The 16,234-nt window shown below is 40.8% G+C and overlaps 1 protein-coding gene across 2 annotated transcripts in view; it reads left to right on the top strand.

Moving 5' to 3' along the window:
• Window positions 1–6,478: 6,478 nt before the first annotated feature.
• hivep2a (HIVEP zinc finger 2a) overlaps window positions 6,479–16,234 on the top strand; it is a 125,303-nt gene continuing 115,547 nt past the window's right edge. Inside the window, exons 1-2 of one of the 2 annotated variants that reach the window (XM_066676422.1) lie at window positions 6,479–6,651; window positions 13,034–13,109. The gene's annotated coding sequence lies outside the window, so the exon portion shown is untranslated. Of the gene's footprint in view, window positions 6,652–7,675; window positions 7,861–13,033; window positions 13,110–16,234 lie in introns of those variants that run through there. The other variant, XM_066676420.1, reaches the window with a different exon arrangement.

Here is a 16,234-nt window from a genome sequence, read left to right as displayed (position 1 = left end):
TTCCTGGCAGAGCCCAGGAGAAAGGCTGGGATTCCTGAGAATGACGCAGCGTTGAGCACTAGCTTAATCAGAGGGATCTGTCAGCCGCACAATAGCTGCGGATTACCACAAGTGAAAAAAAATCCATAAAAAAAAAAAAAAAAAAAATACTGGGTGTGGAGAAAAGGAGTGGCTCCCAGTGAGTAAGAGCTGCGCTGGCAAGCTGTCTGCTGTTGAATCTGTATTGTGTCGTCTCTACTCGAAACACAGATACAGCCTAAGGCCATGTGTCTCTCTGTTTGTGTTTGCTTTCATACATTTTCAGGACAATAAGTGTCCTGAATTCATTAGAAACAGGAGAAAATTGTGGCCTACAGTTGTTGGTATCAGCAGACATGCTTTGTTTAAAACATTCAATCTTTTGCATTGTTTATTTTTTATGATGTTTATTTAAATTTATGTAATGTTGTTCCACTGCATGGTATCCTACCTACACTAATGGATGCTACTTAAATCACCTCGTTTTTTTGGTACTTGGTCTGTTATCCACTATCTGTTTCTGGAAACCACAATAATGCAGCTGAGCCTTGCTTACTCCTCATGTATTATTGTGTTGTTGTTTTTTTCTGGGACTGAGCACAGCTTAACTGGATAATAGGTTAGACAAATCAGATAGATCCGTATTTACAGTAAAGTTTTATTCTTTTCTTGATGCACCATCCAGCTGTCAACAGGCTCAGTTCGGTCAACTGCTACTGCTAGGTCAGTTAAGTCTGAGGAAAGCCTGCCTCATTTAGGCTGGGGACACTGTGTGATAAGGGAGTCGTGGTATATGGGTGGGAACTTGAAATGACTAAACTGAGGAGGATCTGGGAAGTACAGTACCATGTGAAAATGCAAACAAATTCAGCTTGCATGTAATTCCTTTTTTTTTTTTTTTTGGTGTGGTATGCTGCTTCACCTTATGTAGGAATACTGACTTTGTTAAAATAGTAAAAAAATATGTGTAAGGATATCTTTTGATCAAACAAGTTGAAAAATGTGTTTACAGCATGTGACAAATGCACTATTTGAAAGCTTTATTATGCTACAGATTCAAGCTAATGTCTTGCCCCTGGTCTGCCATGTAGATGGAAATTGTGTTGTCCACAACCCCGGTTGTACAAATTGTATGTTTGAAATTATATTGACTAAGTATATGCTTACAATTATTATTCAGTTAGCTCATTGGTTGTTGTACATTATATCATTCATTCATTCATTATCTGTAACCTCTTTTCCAATTCAGTGTTGCGGTGGGTCCAAGGCCTACCCGGAATCACTGGGCACAAGGCAGGAAGTCACCCTGGAGGGGCCGCAAGTCCTTCACAGGTGACACACATTCACACCTATGGACACTTTTAAGTCACCAATCCACCTACCAGCGTGTGTTTTCGGACCATGGGAGGAAACCAGAGCACCCGGAGGAAACCTGGAGTTCCCTGGAGCTGTGTGACAGCAACAATACCTGCTTTGCCACCGTGCCGCCCTACATTATATCAGCCACACTATACTCTGCCTTTCAAAGGGACCACCATCAGACCACTATTAACTATATATATTTTGCTTAATGGTATTACCTCTACCTGAACTTGTAATTATAACATCTGGGGACAACAGTGAGATATTTTGGGGTACATATGGGTGGGAATAGAACATTTCTAAAGAACCCAAAGTAGTGTTGTCCCAAATACCATTTTTAGGGCTTCGAAGCTTTGGTTGCATAAGTCAGCAAATATTCAAATATTCTCTGTGTGTGTTGTGGGGGTGTTTGTCGTTCAGAACCGGTGTTTGTGTCCAATGCCTGCTTTAAAATCCAGAGTCTGTGCTGTAGCTCCCGTAAACTCATTCCCTAACCCGCACATACACTATGTGACTAAATGCACAGAGTACATGAGTTAACCAGAGCTTCGTGGAGGTAGCCTGGTCTAATTCCAAATATAAAACTGGCAAAATGAACTTTAGCTTTGCCACACTTTGTTGTAAGTAGGTTGTTGTAGAGTGTTAGGCTCTTTTAGGCTTCATTATAAACATTTATCTTGACTTGGCTGAATACGGGTGGTGTGCTGGGCGAGCAGAATGTTTTAATTTTAACCAATGTAGAGCCTGAAATACAGATGGAGTGGAGCATTGCCTTTATCAATAGCCAAATTTGTCCAAAAAAAGGAATACACAGATCTCAAAATTTAAATATCCAAAAAGCCAAATATATGGGGCCAGCTCTAGTAGCCACAGTACAACATTACCAACAATCCTGTTGTTACCCAATGGATATCTGTAAGACCCTATGGCAGGACATTGTATGAAGGCATACCATTGTGTGTATTTGTGTGTGTGTGTGTTTGTGTGTGTGTGTGTGTCCCTGTAATTATGCCTTTGTGGAGACTAAATTGTATTACAGGGACACATGTCTAGTCACCAAGAGAATAATGCAGAATAAGAGTTATTCCTGGTTTGCTTTAATGTTATTTTGATATAATGTGCTTGTTGTAGGTTTGCAGGCCTATATCTTTCTAAAATCAAGGGCAAACTATAAGGGTTTACACTAGATGTTGAAAAACTGCTCTGAGAATTTGATTGCATGCAGCCACAAAACATTAGCAAGGTCAGGTAGTGATGAAGCACGCTATTTCTGGATCACAAAGGGTAATCCAGCTCATGTCAAAGATTCTCCATCTCACTAGAGAATGCAGTTCCAGTACTTTATAGCCCAGTACTTACACTCATCTATCATGTGCATAGTGAAATTAGGTAAATCTGCTGCTGTTTCAGTGTCCCTTTTTTCATTTTAATTTGTTTGTTTGTTTCTCTCCAATTATCCGTCATATCCAGTTCCCGTTTTTCAGTAAATCTCCCTCAACAGCACATATTGCCACCAGCCTTAAGACGATGGAGGTGCACATGTGATTCCTCTGAGAGATGTAAGGCAGCACACCACATTGTCTTGCTGATGCATTGAAACCCACTGCACAGCGTAGTGCACTGGATTAGAATGCAAAATGCCCAGGTCTGTCACATCAGGAGACAGATGCCCTCCACTGAGGGAGAGAAGTGTCCATCTTATGCACCCAGAGAGCAAGTTCCCACCTCGGACACCCAGCCTTGGATGACTGAAGCAACACTCTGATTTGAACCTCCAATGATTATACAACCTTTATTTGCACCATTGAACACCTGAACACTTCTGGACATACAGGGTATGTGGAAATGTCCTACAGAGATAGAAAAACAAATGTTTGTAAGAGAGTGAGTGAGTGAGAGAGAGAGAGAGAGAGAGAGAGAGAGAGAGAGAGAGAGAGAGGGACTTTTCAGATAGTTCGGCTTCAGTGCCTATCAGAAAGCTGTGGAACCACCATTGTGTTCATTTTGTCTGGACTTGCCTTTGACATCTTACTGTGGAAAACTTTGATTCCAGAAAACCTGCAACCTCCCATAAAATACCCACAGTACTAGTAGTAATCTGCAGAAAAATGTGACTTGTTAGTACATGAAATTGGAGTGCAGCTTAAGTTTGTGTCATGTAGACGACAGTCTTTTCATTATATTCCATTATATTTGGGGCAGCCTTGGCCTGATGGTTAGAAGACCAAGCATGAAAGTTGCCTGTTCGATCCCCAGGACCAGCTGGAACATCCATGGCTGAAGTGCCCTTGAGCAAGGCACTGAACCCCCAAATGCTCCCCGGGTGCCAGGGTTGGCTCCTGACCCTCTGGGTGTGTGTTCACAGCTTCAGTGCAGTAGTGTGTGTGTGTGTGTTTACTGCCACAAATGTGTTAAATGCAGAAGACACATTTTGTTGTACGTTGTACAATAGCAAACACTTACATAATGTTTCTGTGTAAGGGGGAGACCCTAATCTGTAATTGTTGACATTCAAATTCAAATAATTAGCGGTGCAGTCATTGCTAACACAGGTGTTCAGTTGCGCAAAAAACACAGCTTGTATAATCCTCATACAAAAGCTTCTGTCAACAGAATGGGATGATCTTGAGCAGCCTCACATTAGCCTGAGGTTACCAAGCCCAATGATAGCAGTCCACCACAGGAGTAAAAAAGTATGAGTGGATCTGACACAGCAGTTGATGCTTCAGTTTTCAGACACAGTGTGCACTCTATCCTTTGCTAGATACACCACTCTTGTTGATCCACCTTGTAGATGTAAAGTCAGAGAGAGTAGCTCATCTGCTGCTGCAGTTTGTGTTGATCGTCCTCTAGTCCTTCATCAGTGGACAGGATGATGTTGGCTGAAGATATTTGGTTTTGGTTTTGCTCTGTGGAGGTCATGTTGGGGGTCTTGACCATTGAGGAGCAGGATAAAATGGGGAAAATAGTGTATTGTCAGTAAATATGTAATGAATCACGTAATTGTGGGATTGCAAGGTACAACAAGCTAGCAATGACATCTATGCATTTGTAAGGGATTCATATCCTAATCCAAGTGTGCCTAATTGCAAATGCAGGTGCTGTAACATGGGTTTTGCACATGTGAAGTTTTGCACTTCCAGTGGCATTGCTCATCAAATTATAAACCGACAAAGCCACACAGGCGGTACTGTGATAACAGCTATCATCACCATCAGTATTATCGTCTATGCTGCTGATGATTAATTGGGATTGCAGCTTGGCTTGATGGGAATACCCTGAGGTGTCCTTGAGAAAATTCATGCAGCCACTTGTACCAGGAGACCTCATCCAGAGCTCCATGCCAGGGAAAGAAGATAACCAGAGAGATGGATGCTGTTGCAACATGCCCTTTGGGTCAAGAGCAGAGATTTCCATGTTGTTCTTCACTGTAGAGATTGGGCAGTGAGCTGTGAAATTGTATCAGCACCCAATGCTTATGCTAGCCTTGATTTATATAGGTGCACTCTCTCAATTATTGTTGTATGGGGATGCCCTTGCCAAAGAAAATTGCAAGGGAACTAGTGAGAGAGCAAGAGACTAACAAAGAATGTAGGAGGGACACCCAGGTCAGCTGATTTGACCACAGGCACCTTATTTGGAACATTTGGCCTAGGTCATAATCCACTTAACACAATACGCAGCACAGACAGCTCAAGGCAAATACAAAACACACACACACACACATACAGGCTTTCATTGAAAAGTTTGAGCCATGACTGTTTCTCATTCCTTCTGTAAGCACTCCCTGAAGCTGCCTTTTTTAGAATTAGGATTTATAATGCAAAGTATATTTGTATAAATCCCCAACTATGCGAGCAGTTTCTAAAAACAGCAGCTAATCCATTTTCTGTTGTGCCAAGGTATTTCTATAAGTAGGCTATTTCATTGCCCACTGGACTGGAGCAATAGCAATTTGCCTTCACCACTGTGAGCAGTGCCAGCTTTCCCTATGACTGTATAACTTATAATATATGGCTAAAAGTTTGAAAAATCTTCATTGCCCAACATTTTTTCTGAAATCATGATGCAGGTTCTTAATGAATTGGGCTGGTTTAATGACAATACTATCAATGTCAGCAGAGAAATGTAATACTCAGGTGTGATGATATCGCGAACAGGTCTAAGAACAGTTGACCTTAAGCTCATATGCTGCTGCTTCTGATCATCCTGTCCTATTTTTCATGTTTTATTACTGAGATTTGACCAGTATGTGCACAACTGACCACTGTACAGTGTGTCACCTGTATGTCATTTGCTGCATTCATTAGATAAATAGCGTGTCACTGTTTGTGTACTGCAGTGTAGTGGTAACAAATCATTCTACACTGATATCAAGACAAGGGGACTTCGCTGTCAGTCCTCATTGTAACCTGTAAACAGAGGAATGAAATGTCGTTCTTCTGACCTGTAGAGGAGATACACAAAATTGTGACTGAGTGCTGAATACAGACTACAATAAACACATGACAATGAGCACACAGTCAGAAGAAGATAACAGAGTATGATGATAGTCCTAGTCAATGCTGCCTTTAGTGTCTTGGCTTGAACTTGGGGTCAGGGGGATTTCCCTTACACAGGACTGGACTGGAGCAGACCAAAGGCCACGCACAAAGGCCCCCACCCCTCACACACACCACAGGTCATCATCTCCACTACCTCATCTCACGCAAAAGGCCCTACAGCGACCCCCTCCCCTCACTCTGGCACGCGCTGGGGGATCCGATGATGTCACTTGCCAAACACTCTCGTCTATCCATTCGCTTCTCTCTCTCTCTCTCTCTCTCTCTCTCTCTCTCTCTCTCTCTCTCCGCGCTTTTCTATTATGATACGCAGCGCTAGGAATAACCCGGTCTGTCCACCCTAGACGCACACCTCTCTCTCTCTCTCTCTCTCTCTCTCTATCACACACACACACACACACACTCGTGAGCTCCTCATTTCTTCATTTGTGCGTCCTCCAGCAGGAACCAATTGCACACGAAAACTGGACTATTTACTCTCAGCAACTCATACACCTCTCTCTCTCTCTCTCTCTCTCTCTCTCTCTATACCACTCCTCCTCTCTCCACCCCGTTAATGTCATTAATGATCCAGCAGTGAGGCGCAGAAGACGAAAGCAAAAGTGAGAGCGTCTCGTCGCTGTGTGATTCTTGTGCTGTTGTCACTGATCTCCAGTCTCTTCGGGATCTTGGGGACACTCGCGGCGCGGATGTAATAAAGCGCGCGACGGTAAGAGACGCACTCCTTATAAAATAGCCTCAGATGGGCTATAAGGGTGGGCGATACGGTGAGCATATCGTGCCTCGATAGGATACTCATGACATTTCAACGATACACGATGGGCTTTACGAAATTTCGCTGTGCAGACGGAATGCTGCTGCCACTGCTAGTAAACCCTCAGGGTTCAGTTGCTTTTTTGTCACTGTAGAGTCATTACTTGAAGTCTGCTAATGCACAAATTGCAAAATTGAATGATAAAATGTAATAATAAAGCTGTCATTTGCAGTATTGAAAGTATTATAATGAATGAAAGCACATTTTCAAAAATGTCCTCTTTGTTGACATTCTTAATGAGCATTAAAATGCCCAGTTTCGGGGGTATGTTGCTAAAATAACAACATAAATGTGAAGTTTATCAAAACTAGAGGCCAAATATAAATAAAAACCGTAATTCAGCAAGGCCATCTGTACACATAGGCATTATTACTAATATTAGGATTATGAGTTTGAGTGTTTTAATGAGGACATAAAGCATATTAATAGTATATTCGTGCAGTTAAGCTTTGTATACACAGGTTTAGGTGAACAGCTGTGGGCAACCCTCCTGTCCTCCATAACCTGTCAGAGTACATTTGCTCCTGATTATTTGGGAGATGTGGGGAATACCCAGCTGCAGATAGGGATGTTGCGTAATACCTGAGGAATTTGCACAGGGAGAGAGGGCAAGAGAGGGAGGGAGGGGAAAAGGGGGGGGGGTGTTATGTTTGGAGAAAACCCTGGCAAATCTATGCTAAGCTAATCTCTTCTGCCTCTCGTAATTCTGCTTGTGTTTGGTGAACTTCATGGTTTTGATTGTGTGAGGTGTCATGATGTGTATGTTCATGTACACAGTCTGTGTGTGTGTGTGTGTATGTGTGTGAGGGAGAAGGAGGGTGGGACATTGGCTCGTTCCGGGAATGTTCCATGACGTGTTCTCCGTCAGTGAGGTGGGGCCCAGTGCGGGGAGACTTGTGAAGAGCAACCGTCGCTGAAAGACGACTTCTTGCCACCTGAACCAGCAGAACGTGTTGTGTTTTGAAACTGAGAGCATTTTCCTTTAGCTTGTTGTTGTGTGGAGATTTAGTATGTGTGGTATTTACCCTTTTACACAGAGGGGAAAACGCAACCCATTGTGCCTCATAATTTGCTCCTTTCATAAAGTAATACAACCTCTAAATGGTAAGAACATGCTCATTTCAAAAGACATTTCACAAAGTCAAACAAAAGGAATTATTTTTGTCAACAACTAGCAACTAATGTGTATGGAATATTTTTTGTACATCCATTTATAACAGTTTTGTATATCTTGCCTTTTTAAAAAAAAAAAAGATAACAGCTGACATAATCCATTTTTAACTGTTGATACTATAGCTATCTTCTTTTTATGTAGCCCATTTCAAAAGTGTAAATAAAAAGTGTCGATTTTCAAAAGTAGTCTATAAAGCATTTTAAATTAAAATCAGTAATACTTCCAGCCACCTCACTGATGGTTACTCCAAGCTGTTTCAGATATCAAAAGTAAAGGCATGAATTGCTTAAATTGCACTCTGAATGCGAGCTTGTACAGCATTTATTGGGTTACACCTTGCATTATGGCACTGGCAATTGTTATGTGCCAAATATCATGACCCGGGTTTGACTTGGGATATGACATGTTGTGAAGGTCAGGCATGGGCCAAGACACCTGGCCCTTGTAATATAGACCCGTGGCTTGAAGTAGCTAGACTCACCCTGAGTTAAAGCCATTGTTTCTGGTCAAATGTGGGCCAAGGCAGAACTGCAGATATGCCATATTTGGGCCAAATATTCTTTCCTATCTGGGTAAAGCTGTAATTTTATGGTAAAAATACTACATGTCTGTGTTATATATTAGAAGACTAAGTCATGAGATCAGTTATCTGTCAAAGCAATGGCTGGAGCACTGCAGTGTTCTAAAGATATTGTCAGACAGGTTAATTTAACAGCCAGGATTTCTTACTTCATAAACATTAGGGACCAATTCTGTGAACTTGCAGAGCAGCGTTGTTTAGTTGCAGACAAGCAGCAATGTGTTAGTGGAGATGTGTGTACTAAATGAAGATAATAGTATAAAGCTATATTTAAGGTATTAGGAGAGCTTTCTTGGAGTTTTATGAGTTTAATTGATTACTGGAGATGGAACATTAATTTGAATATGTTCCTATCAGGTGATAACACACCCAGCACACAATGTTACCAGAATATTTATAACCTACATTTAGATTACTGTTATACAATACATTAATTGTCTTCGTAAACATGGTTTTATTATGGGGAAAATTGACCTGGAGCAATTAATAAGTAGGCCTTCAAGTGCCACGATATATATTATCACATATTAGTCTCCTCATATGTGCCGCCCCCCTCCACCCCCATTTCCACTTGCACTGAATATATTAGTGTTTACTAGAAAGAAAGAAATTAATATTAATATTCACTTTGGACCCAAGGAATGTGCTATTAATATCAACTCCACACTCGAGTGAGCAAAATGCAAAATGACCCTCTGAGTTTGCTCTGACATTGACACATGAACATCATTTTGTTTTCATCACTTCAGTTCCATCCATCGAGAAAATGCTGAGATGATAGGAAGGCTTTGATTGATGCCTTTGAGCTGATTTACAATGTCATCAATCCAAACTCTTCTGCCCTCATCCATGAGCTTTGACACTCTGGGGTTGTTTATAATTTTGGTGGCTCTAAGAAAGCAGTAAATAATGTACACTACTCAAAACTTAGAAGGACACAGTGTACCCGATTAAAAGTGCCACTGTTAGGCAAAGCAGTGTTAGACAAACAGACTTATGCTTTGCTATTCTGTCAAAGAGGACAACTTAGGACTCCCTTTCAATTCACTTTGTTTTCTTACAGAAGACACAGACAGTCTTGAAACCATTGCCCTTTCATTAGCTGCACCATGCTTCCTTTAGTAATACGCTATCCCCACAGGAAAGGGGTCAAGGTCTCTCTCTGGGTGTTATTTGCTGTGGTCTAGACTGGAGGGGGTCCTTGATTCTTCTTTAGTAGAAAAGTGATAGGGCATGACACTATAACAGGGCATTCTGAGATCTTTTGAATTATTTCAATCAAGAGGGTTCCATGCCCAGCATACACTGCTGTGTGTAGGTACTGTTTACATCCTCCTGATGTACAGTATTCCATCCTCCAGCTGTTCATCAGTGGTCAATTTCAGACTCTTTTGGATACAGCAGTGATGCTGGTGTTTTAAACTCCAGCAATACTGCTGTGTCTGATCCAGTAGACCTAGCGCCTAGCACACAAACTTACAGAAATTTCTTTGATATCACAGTGATGAGGATGATCCACTAACCAAATAATAATGGCCCAGGAGTCAGGGTTCAAATTACACTGGGGACTGGGCAGGTGGTATTTTTATTAAGATTTGTGCTGATGTCAATACATACTAACATATATATTATTGTAATTTTGAAATAGTACTAGTATTAGATTTTGTGAACTGCAAACGAACAAATGCTTACAGCTAGTATACTTAAGTTCAGTGAAGCATGTGCCTGTTATTACCCTTTACATCCTAGAGAAGTTGGTGACCCCTGTCTCCCCAAATGTCAGTGTATAATTTGTTCTCTGCCAGTAGTGGTCCATTTTCATCACTGTTAAGCGTAACTACATAGTCATTCAGGGAGAGTGTTCAGTGTAATGCTCACTCACTCTATACCTTAAAACTATAATTGTGGGGAAAAGCTGTTCTCTTGTTTGTTCACATTCAGAAGCTCTGAGTCTTTTAAGGTATGTATGTGGCTGAAGTTTAATTTGTAAGTTTTTATCCACTGTTTGAATTACCACAAAACTAATTTGTAACTGGAGTTGTTAAGTTTTGTAGCACTTTTCGTCTGTGTTTTCTTTCATGCAGTTAGCATTCTCCCGAATTTAGAGTAAGTTCTGTCTACAGCAAAAATAGGTCAATATTACCCACCTATGTTTGGATTTGAATTATTTTTTTCTTTTTTTGCTTTTATGTTCCAGATGCTACATATATGTTCCCACAGTTACTGTGCTAGTAAAAACATTTATCTCCAAAACAGTAACTTTACAGGAGAAGTTAATAACCTTCATTTTCAATGGCAGTCAATGTAAAACGTTTTAATTAAAAATAAGTAATTTTGGAGCATTTCTATTGGTCCATTCATTATTACAGTCTAACATAATGTGCAGGACAGCTGCAGAGTTCAAATGATGTAGCAACTAAAAATCGACAAAAATGGAGGTACAAGTTTTTTTTGACAGCCACCATAGATAAAATTAATATGTATATTAAGTAAGTATAATTATGAGACATTATTTTATTGAGTTAGACAGAAGTACTCCAACCCTATTTACATTGATGGAGGAGGTAGAGGGGGTTATTTTTTATAATTGTTTAACAGATAGTCTAGAGTCAGTAGTTCCAAACAAAGTGTACCATAATGATAAACATGCAAAGTACATTTTAACCATGATGACTGGGTATGAATGTAAACATGCACAGTGCACATATATGGTAGATGATTCTGATAAATTTGCCACTGAGTGCAGCTAAAACATAGGTGTATCTAATAGTTGGCAACACTGTATATCTGTGTTGTGACTTGCATTTGTTTTATCTGATCTTGCAACATGCTGCACAAGGCTTTTCTCATATTTTCGATTGTGAATTTGCGACCTTGCCACAGCTAGATGCGGCAATACATAACCAAGGAGTGCACCGTGCTGCACCAGTTGTGGTTTACTTTGCTAAGTTGTGCAGTGAGACTTATCTTGACAAAAGGGATACTGTGCATGAGTGGTTTGGTAGAGCAAACTTGGGAGTGCCACCAAGTAGAAGCCTTTGGGTTTTGGGTTTGAGTGTGTCTTCCTTCCCTCTGGGTTTAAGTTCCACAAACTGCAATTTGGCTGTTTGGAAAGAACAAATTTGAAACAGACAAATTCGAAAATTATGAATTTAGGGTGAAACCAAGAGGCATGACTTAGCTGGAACAGGTAGATTCAAATAAAAGAGGCTCATGACACTGACATTGTAGAGGGTAATGCAAACTTTGGCTTGTTGTTAGATCAGCATAAAAGACAGCAAAACTGAGTGTTAATCGTGGCATGACCTTATTTGACAACATTTTTTCAAATACAGTATGTTTTTTGTGTACTCTTATTGTGTAGTCATGGTGACTCATTGCAAGAACCTGGGAATGTGTGCTGTTATCCCAAAGCAGACTTGAAAGTATGTCAAGTAGAACTACTGTCCCTATTGACACCTCACCAGTATGTGAACGCTGCATGTGACGTCCTCGTTCGCCTCAGCTGCACAACAGGAAACACTCGTGGCCTCCCCTCCTTCCTGCTTTGAAAGAAGGAGGTAGTCTCTTGTTCACTCTCTCTCTTTTTCTCTCTTCATCCCTCCCCCTCTCCTGTGCTCCTGTCTTCTCATTTTTTTCTTATTTTCTTTCGCTTTCAGCTCTTTGCTTTTCTGCAGCAGCTGAGACCTACTTTAGTGTCTGCATTTATTATAATGTTTTTTTCCGCCCAAAGCTGCTGCCTAAGTGCATTTTTAACATCTGCTTGGCCCCACCCCCAGCCCAGCTAGCAGGACAATAAAAGCCTTGGTTGGTTATGCTGAAGGAACATGAATGGTTTATTTACCCTCCTCTTGCATGAGTGAGGTTAGCAGGATAGTTGGAGAGAGAGAGAGAGAGAGAGAGAGAGAGAGAGAGAGAAAAAGAGAGAGAGAAAGAGAGAGAGGTGAACCATATAGAGAAGGAAATCTGCATGAGAGGTGAACCATATAGAGAAGGAAATCTGCATGAGTGTGAGTGGTCTTGGCTTGTACTACACAGTCCTTGAGCGACTGACACAGCAAAGCAGAGATTTAGAAGACCCCCCTTCCCCCAACCTCTCACCCACTTGTCAGAGCCCCTCACAGCTGGAGGGAAGAGGATGATATGTCAGGTGGGCAGCTGGTCTGGGGAAAAGCTGGGCACAGAGATAACAGGCTAAAAGAAAGAGGCTGAAGGATAACATTGAGAATAGTCTGGCAAAGCCATTCTATGCATGGACCTCTGGGAAAATCTATGGGGCTTGTTGAGGTGATGGGGTCAGTCATGTGTGCTGGACATTCTCTCCAGTGCCACCTGAAGGACAAAGAATGCTACTCTTTTCCTGGCATGTCTCTGTCCCCTCCCCTTTATGTTAACAATATGAAGAACCTAAACAGTATGCTTCTGCCCTTGGGCACCACTTGCTTTTGATCATGTGAGTTCTAGGTGTTGATGTGTTCATTTGTTTAACCATGATTTTTTTCCCTCTTCTCTCTCACACTCAGGCTCTCATACAGGCTGTGTGAGGGTGTGTACCTGGATTAAGTCGCCTCAACGGCAACCAGCAAACGAAGCCACAAGGTAATGTATGCTCTACAATCCTCATAAAGTATATGTTACATTTTGATCTTCTTCCATCACTGTCCATTCCTTTTGTGCAGTGTGTGGTCGTTGTCCTCTCAAGTTACAGCTGACTCTTGTATGAGTTTCTCGAACTCCTGTGTTTAGTGTTTGATGCGTATAGTGTTACCACTCTGGCTCACAGGTGAAGTAACAGGAATAATGGCATTCATCCTTGGTTTTCTGAGCTTAATATACCAACGAGAGCTTCAGGCATTTTTTTCAGGGAATGGATACTTTGGCAAGTTAGCACTGTACCTATACATGGGCAAATATATGCAGTCACTTTACAGTTATATTGGATCAGTGGTGGACAGTGAATGTACCTAAGTATTTTTATTTGTAAAAGACATTATATCATTGCAGTCCAAAGAAAAACATACATAAGAGAAGGTAAAAATAAACGACTTAAATTTCAATGGAATTCAATGTAAAAAAGATTGGAAACAGCTGATTCATAAATAAATAAATAAATTCATTCATTCATTCATTCATTCCACGGAGAGAAAAAAAATATGCTTTTTCTGGAAACTTTTATTTTGAAAATGCACCACCAAGATTAACGCGTTTTGGCAGCGAGTAAAACAAGGTGTGCCTTCTTTCAGCCTTCGTTAAGGCGCCTGTTAAAATATAGAGCTGCTCCAATCATCAGCTTCGCTGGCCTCCGATTCAGATTCTGGTTATAAAGTTAGTGTTTATCAGCTCTGGGCTTGAGGTAAGTAACAAGAGCACAACAAAAAAATTTTTTTACGGCTAATTACAGTAATGAAAGCGGCTTGTATATAACTGTTAGGGTAACAGAGGAGTATTTAAGCTTTAGTTACCGTTAACATAAGCTAAAAGCCGAGCTTTCTGTAGTGTAATAATAATAGTGTAAAGTTCCATAGTATGCTGTTTGGGACATGGCCTCACTCTGTAACGTTAATGTTAATCAAATGCTTTTCCACATCATTAAAAATGCAGTATTTTACTGCCTTATTTACGTAGGAATCAGCTTATAGCTATCTAATATTTTGGGTACGAGGTGGGCTTTGACACAGCAATCATGCAACCCCCCCCCCCTCCCCCAATATCAAACTCACTCATACGGCCTTGCCATTTATCATGAAATTTTCACACAATGTGAAGGACAGCTGTGTTGAAATTATATAGTAAATAAAAATGGAAATACATGTTTTTCTTTCGGCAGTGACAATATGTGCAAAGGCTTGCAGACAGCTCTTATTTGAATGCCCTTGAACAAAGTTGAAATTGTTACTGATGTAAAGAAGAACAAATTATATTTTATCCCCTTGATTTCAGAAGAAATCCTTTATGAACATGTGTCTGTAAACTGTATTTTTAGTTTTTGATACGATTGTATTTATGTGAAGGGCAATTTCAAACTAGAGATGTTTTCTGGACCTGGGTCAGTTTCTGAGCTGGTTCCATACATTTGGTCAAGTGTGCAAGCCTTATTTGAGCCCAGGTGCTGTCCAGTGCACTGACCTCTAGTCTGTTTGAATCAGTCTGGTGTCTTCTTCTCGTGGACTTTATCGCGGTTCACTACTGCTGTGGAAGCAATCCGCTCCCAGGGCCATTTGTAGAGCTGTGGGATTAGTTTATTTTGTAACAAGATTGTTCTGACTCCATTAATTCTCATTCCTAAAAAAAAAACACATTTCTTCATAGGACTGGAGCCTTTGTGGAGTGAGTTAATGTACTGCATGGATTGAATCAAACAGATAAAGCTTGTTCCTACCATTTTGCAAAACTACACATGGAGCAATGACATATGGAATTGCACAACTGGGCCATGGCTCGGATGCAGTTCTTGTGTGTGGAAGCAAACCAGCAATATCAGCCCCAACAAGCCCAGAAATTGGTCTTGGTGCCGACCCAAGCATTCAGGGACAAATGTGAAAACGGAATAATATAAAAAAACAACCTTAGTGCGCATTTCTCAAGGCCCCTCCCCTAGATAACGAATGTCCAATTGTTGCTTAGCAACTGTAGGGCTGAGCAGGTCTGACAAGCTTTCAGAATGAAAGCCAAGGCCTTGTTTTTATACCAGAAAACTGACAGGATTTGCAATAGGGTTTAGGTAAGGCTCTAATTTTCTCAACTTCAAACACAATAGGAGAATTTTTTGTTAATTAGAAAACACTGTACTTTAGTTTCTTTACTCATGTATGTTTTGTAGGTATTTTTATTTTAACCGAAAGATAAAGAGAAATAGAGCACTTATATTTTCCTGATGTCTCTATTTCCGCTTGAGTGCTGGATTTGTGTAGTTTGTCCACCGCTGCATATTATGGAGGCTCATTACACAGATGCTTTTGTTGAATTGCAGTTGGTAATGGAAGTGAATTATTCATGACCGGATAACGGGGTTGGCGTAATTATTCGTAATGAGAATGATGAATACCATGGTAACAGGCTGAGTCAAGGGAAGTACTTCCTGCTGCCATTTGAATGAACGCAGTGGTTAGCGTCGCTGGTGATTTTCATATTTGCAAGAGGTTCTGAGAGAATGAGAGCAATGAACGGAAAGGAATGAATGAAAGCATTGAAACAAAACATTTGTGTGTGCCCTTTATTATGCAGCTGTTTTTGTGTAGAACTTGTCATTCTGGAGCTACAGTGTTCTTTGGTATAGGTGTAGGTCACTGGGCCTCATGTTAAGCTCTATGTTTTTGTGGCTTGTACCCCTCTCTCTCTCTTTCTCTGCCTCTCTCTCTCTGCAAATGACTGATGGTTTCGGGGCAGTGCAGGAAAAGCCGCTCTCAGCCTGGGCCACAGCTCTTTGAATAAGCCACATACAGAAATAGACATGCAAAAACACTGATAGCTATCAGGCCCTGAGGCTAAGTGTGGCCCTGTACACACAGCCACGAGCGACTCTTCACTACAAAAAAAAAAAAGAAAGTGTTTTACTCTCTTTATCTCAGTGAGTGTGCTTATATCTGTTTGTTTTTGTTCACTTTAGGGACAGTATATCCTTACTAGAGATAATCATCTACAATTTACTGTATCAGGGACTACAGTAAAGGTATTGTGCAAAGACTAGTCACCTTTATGCTTCATTCTACTTTCATTTCCAGCTT

This window comes from Hoplias malabaricus, chromosome 7 (assembly GCF_029633855.1).
Source record: "Hoplias malabaricus isolate fHopMal1 chromosome 7, fHopMal1.hap1, whole genome shotgun sequence".
Classification (NCBI taxonomy): Eukaryota; Metazoa; Chordata; class Actinopteri; order Characiformes; family Erythrinidae; genus Hoplias; species Hoplias malabaricus.
Note: the sequence above shows the minus strand (reverse complement) of the source record. Positions and strands in the feature narration are given on the sequence as shown.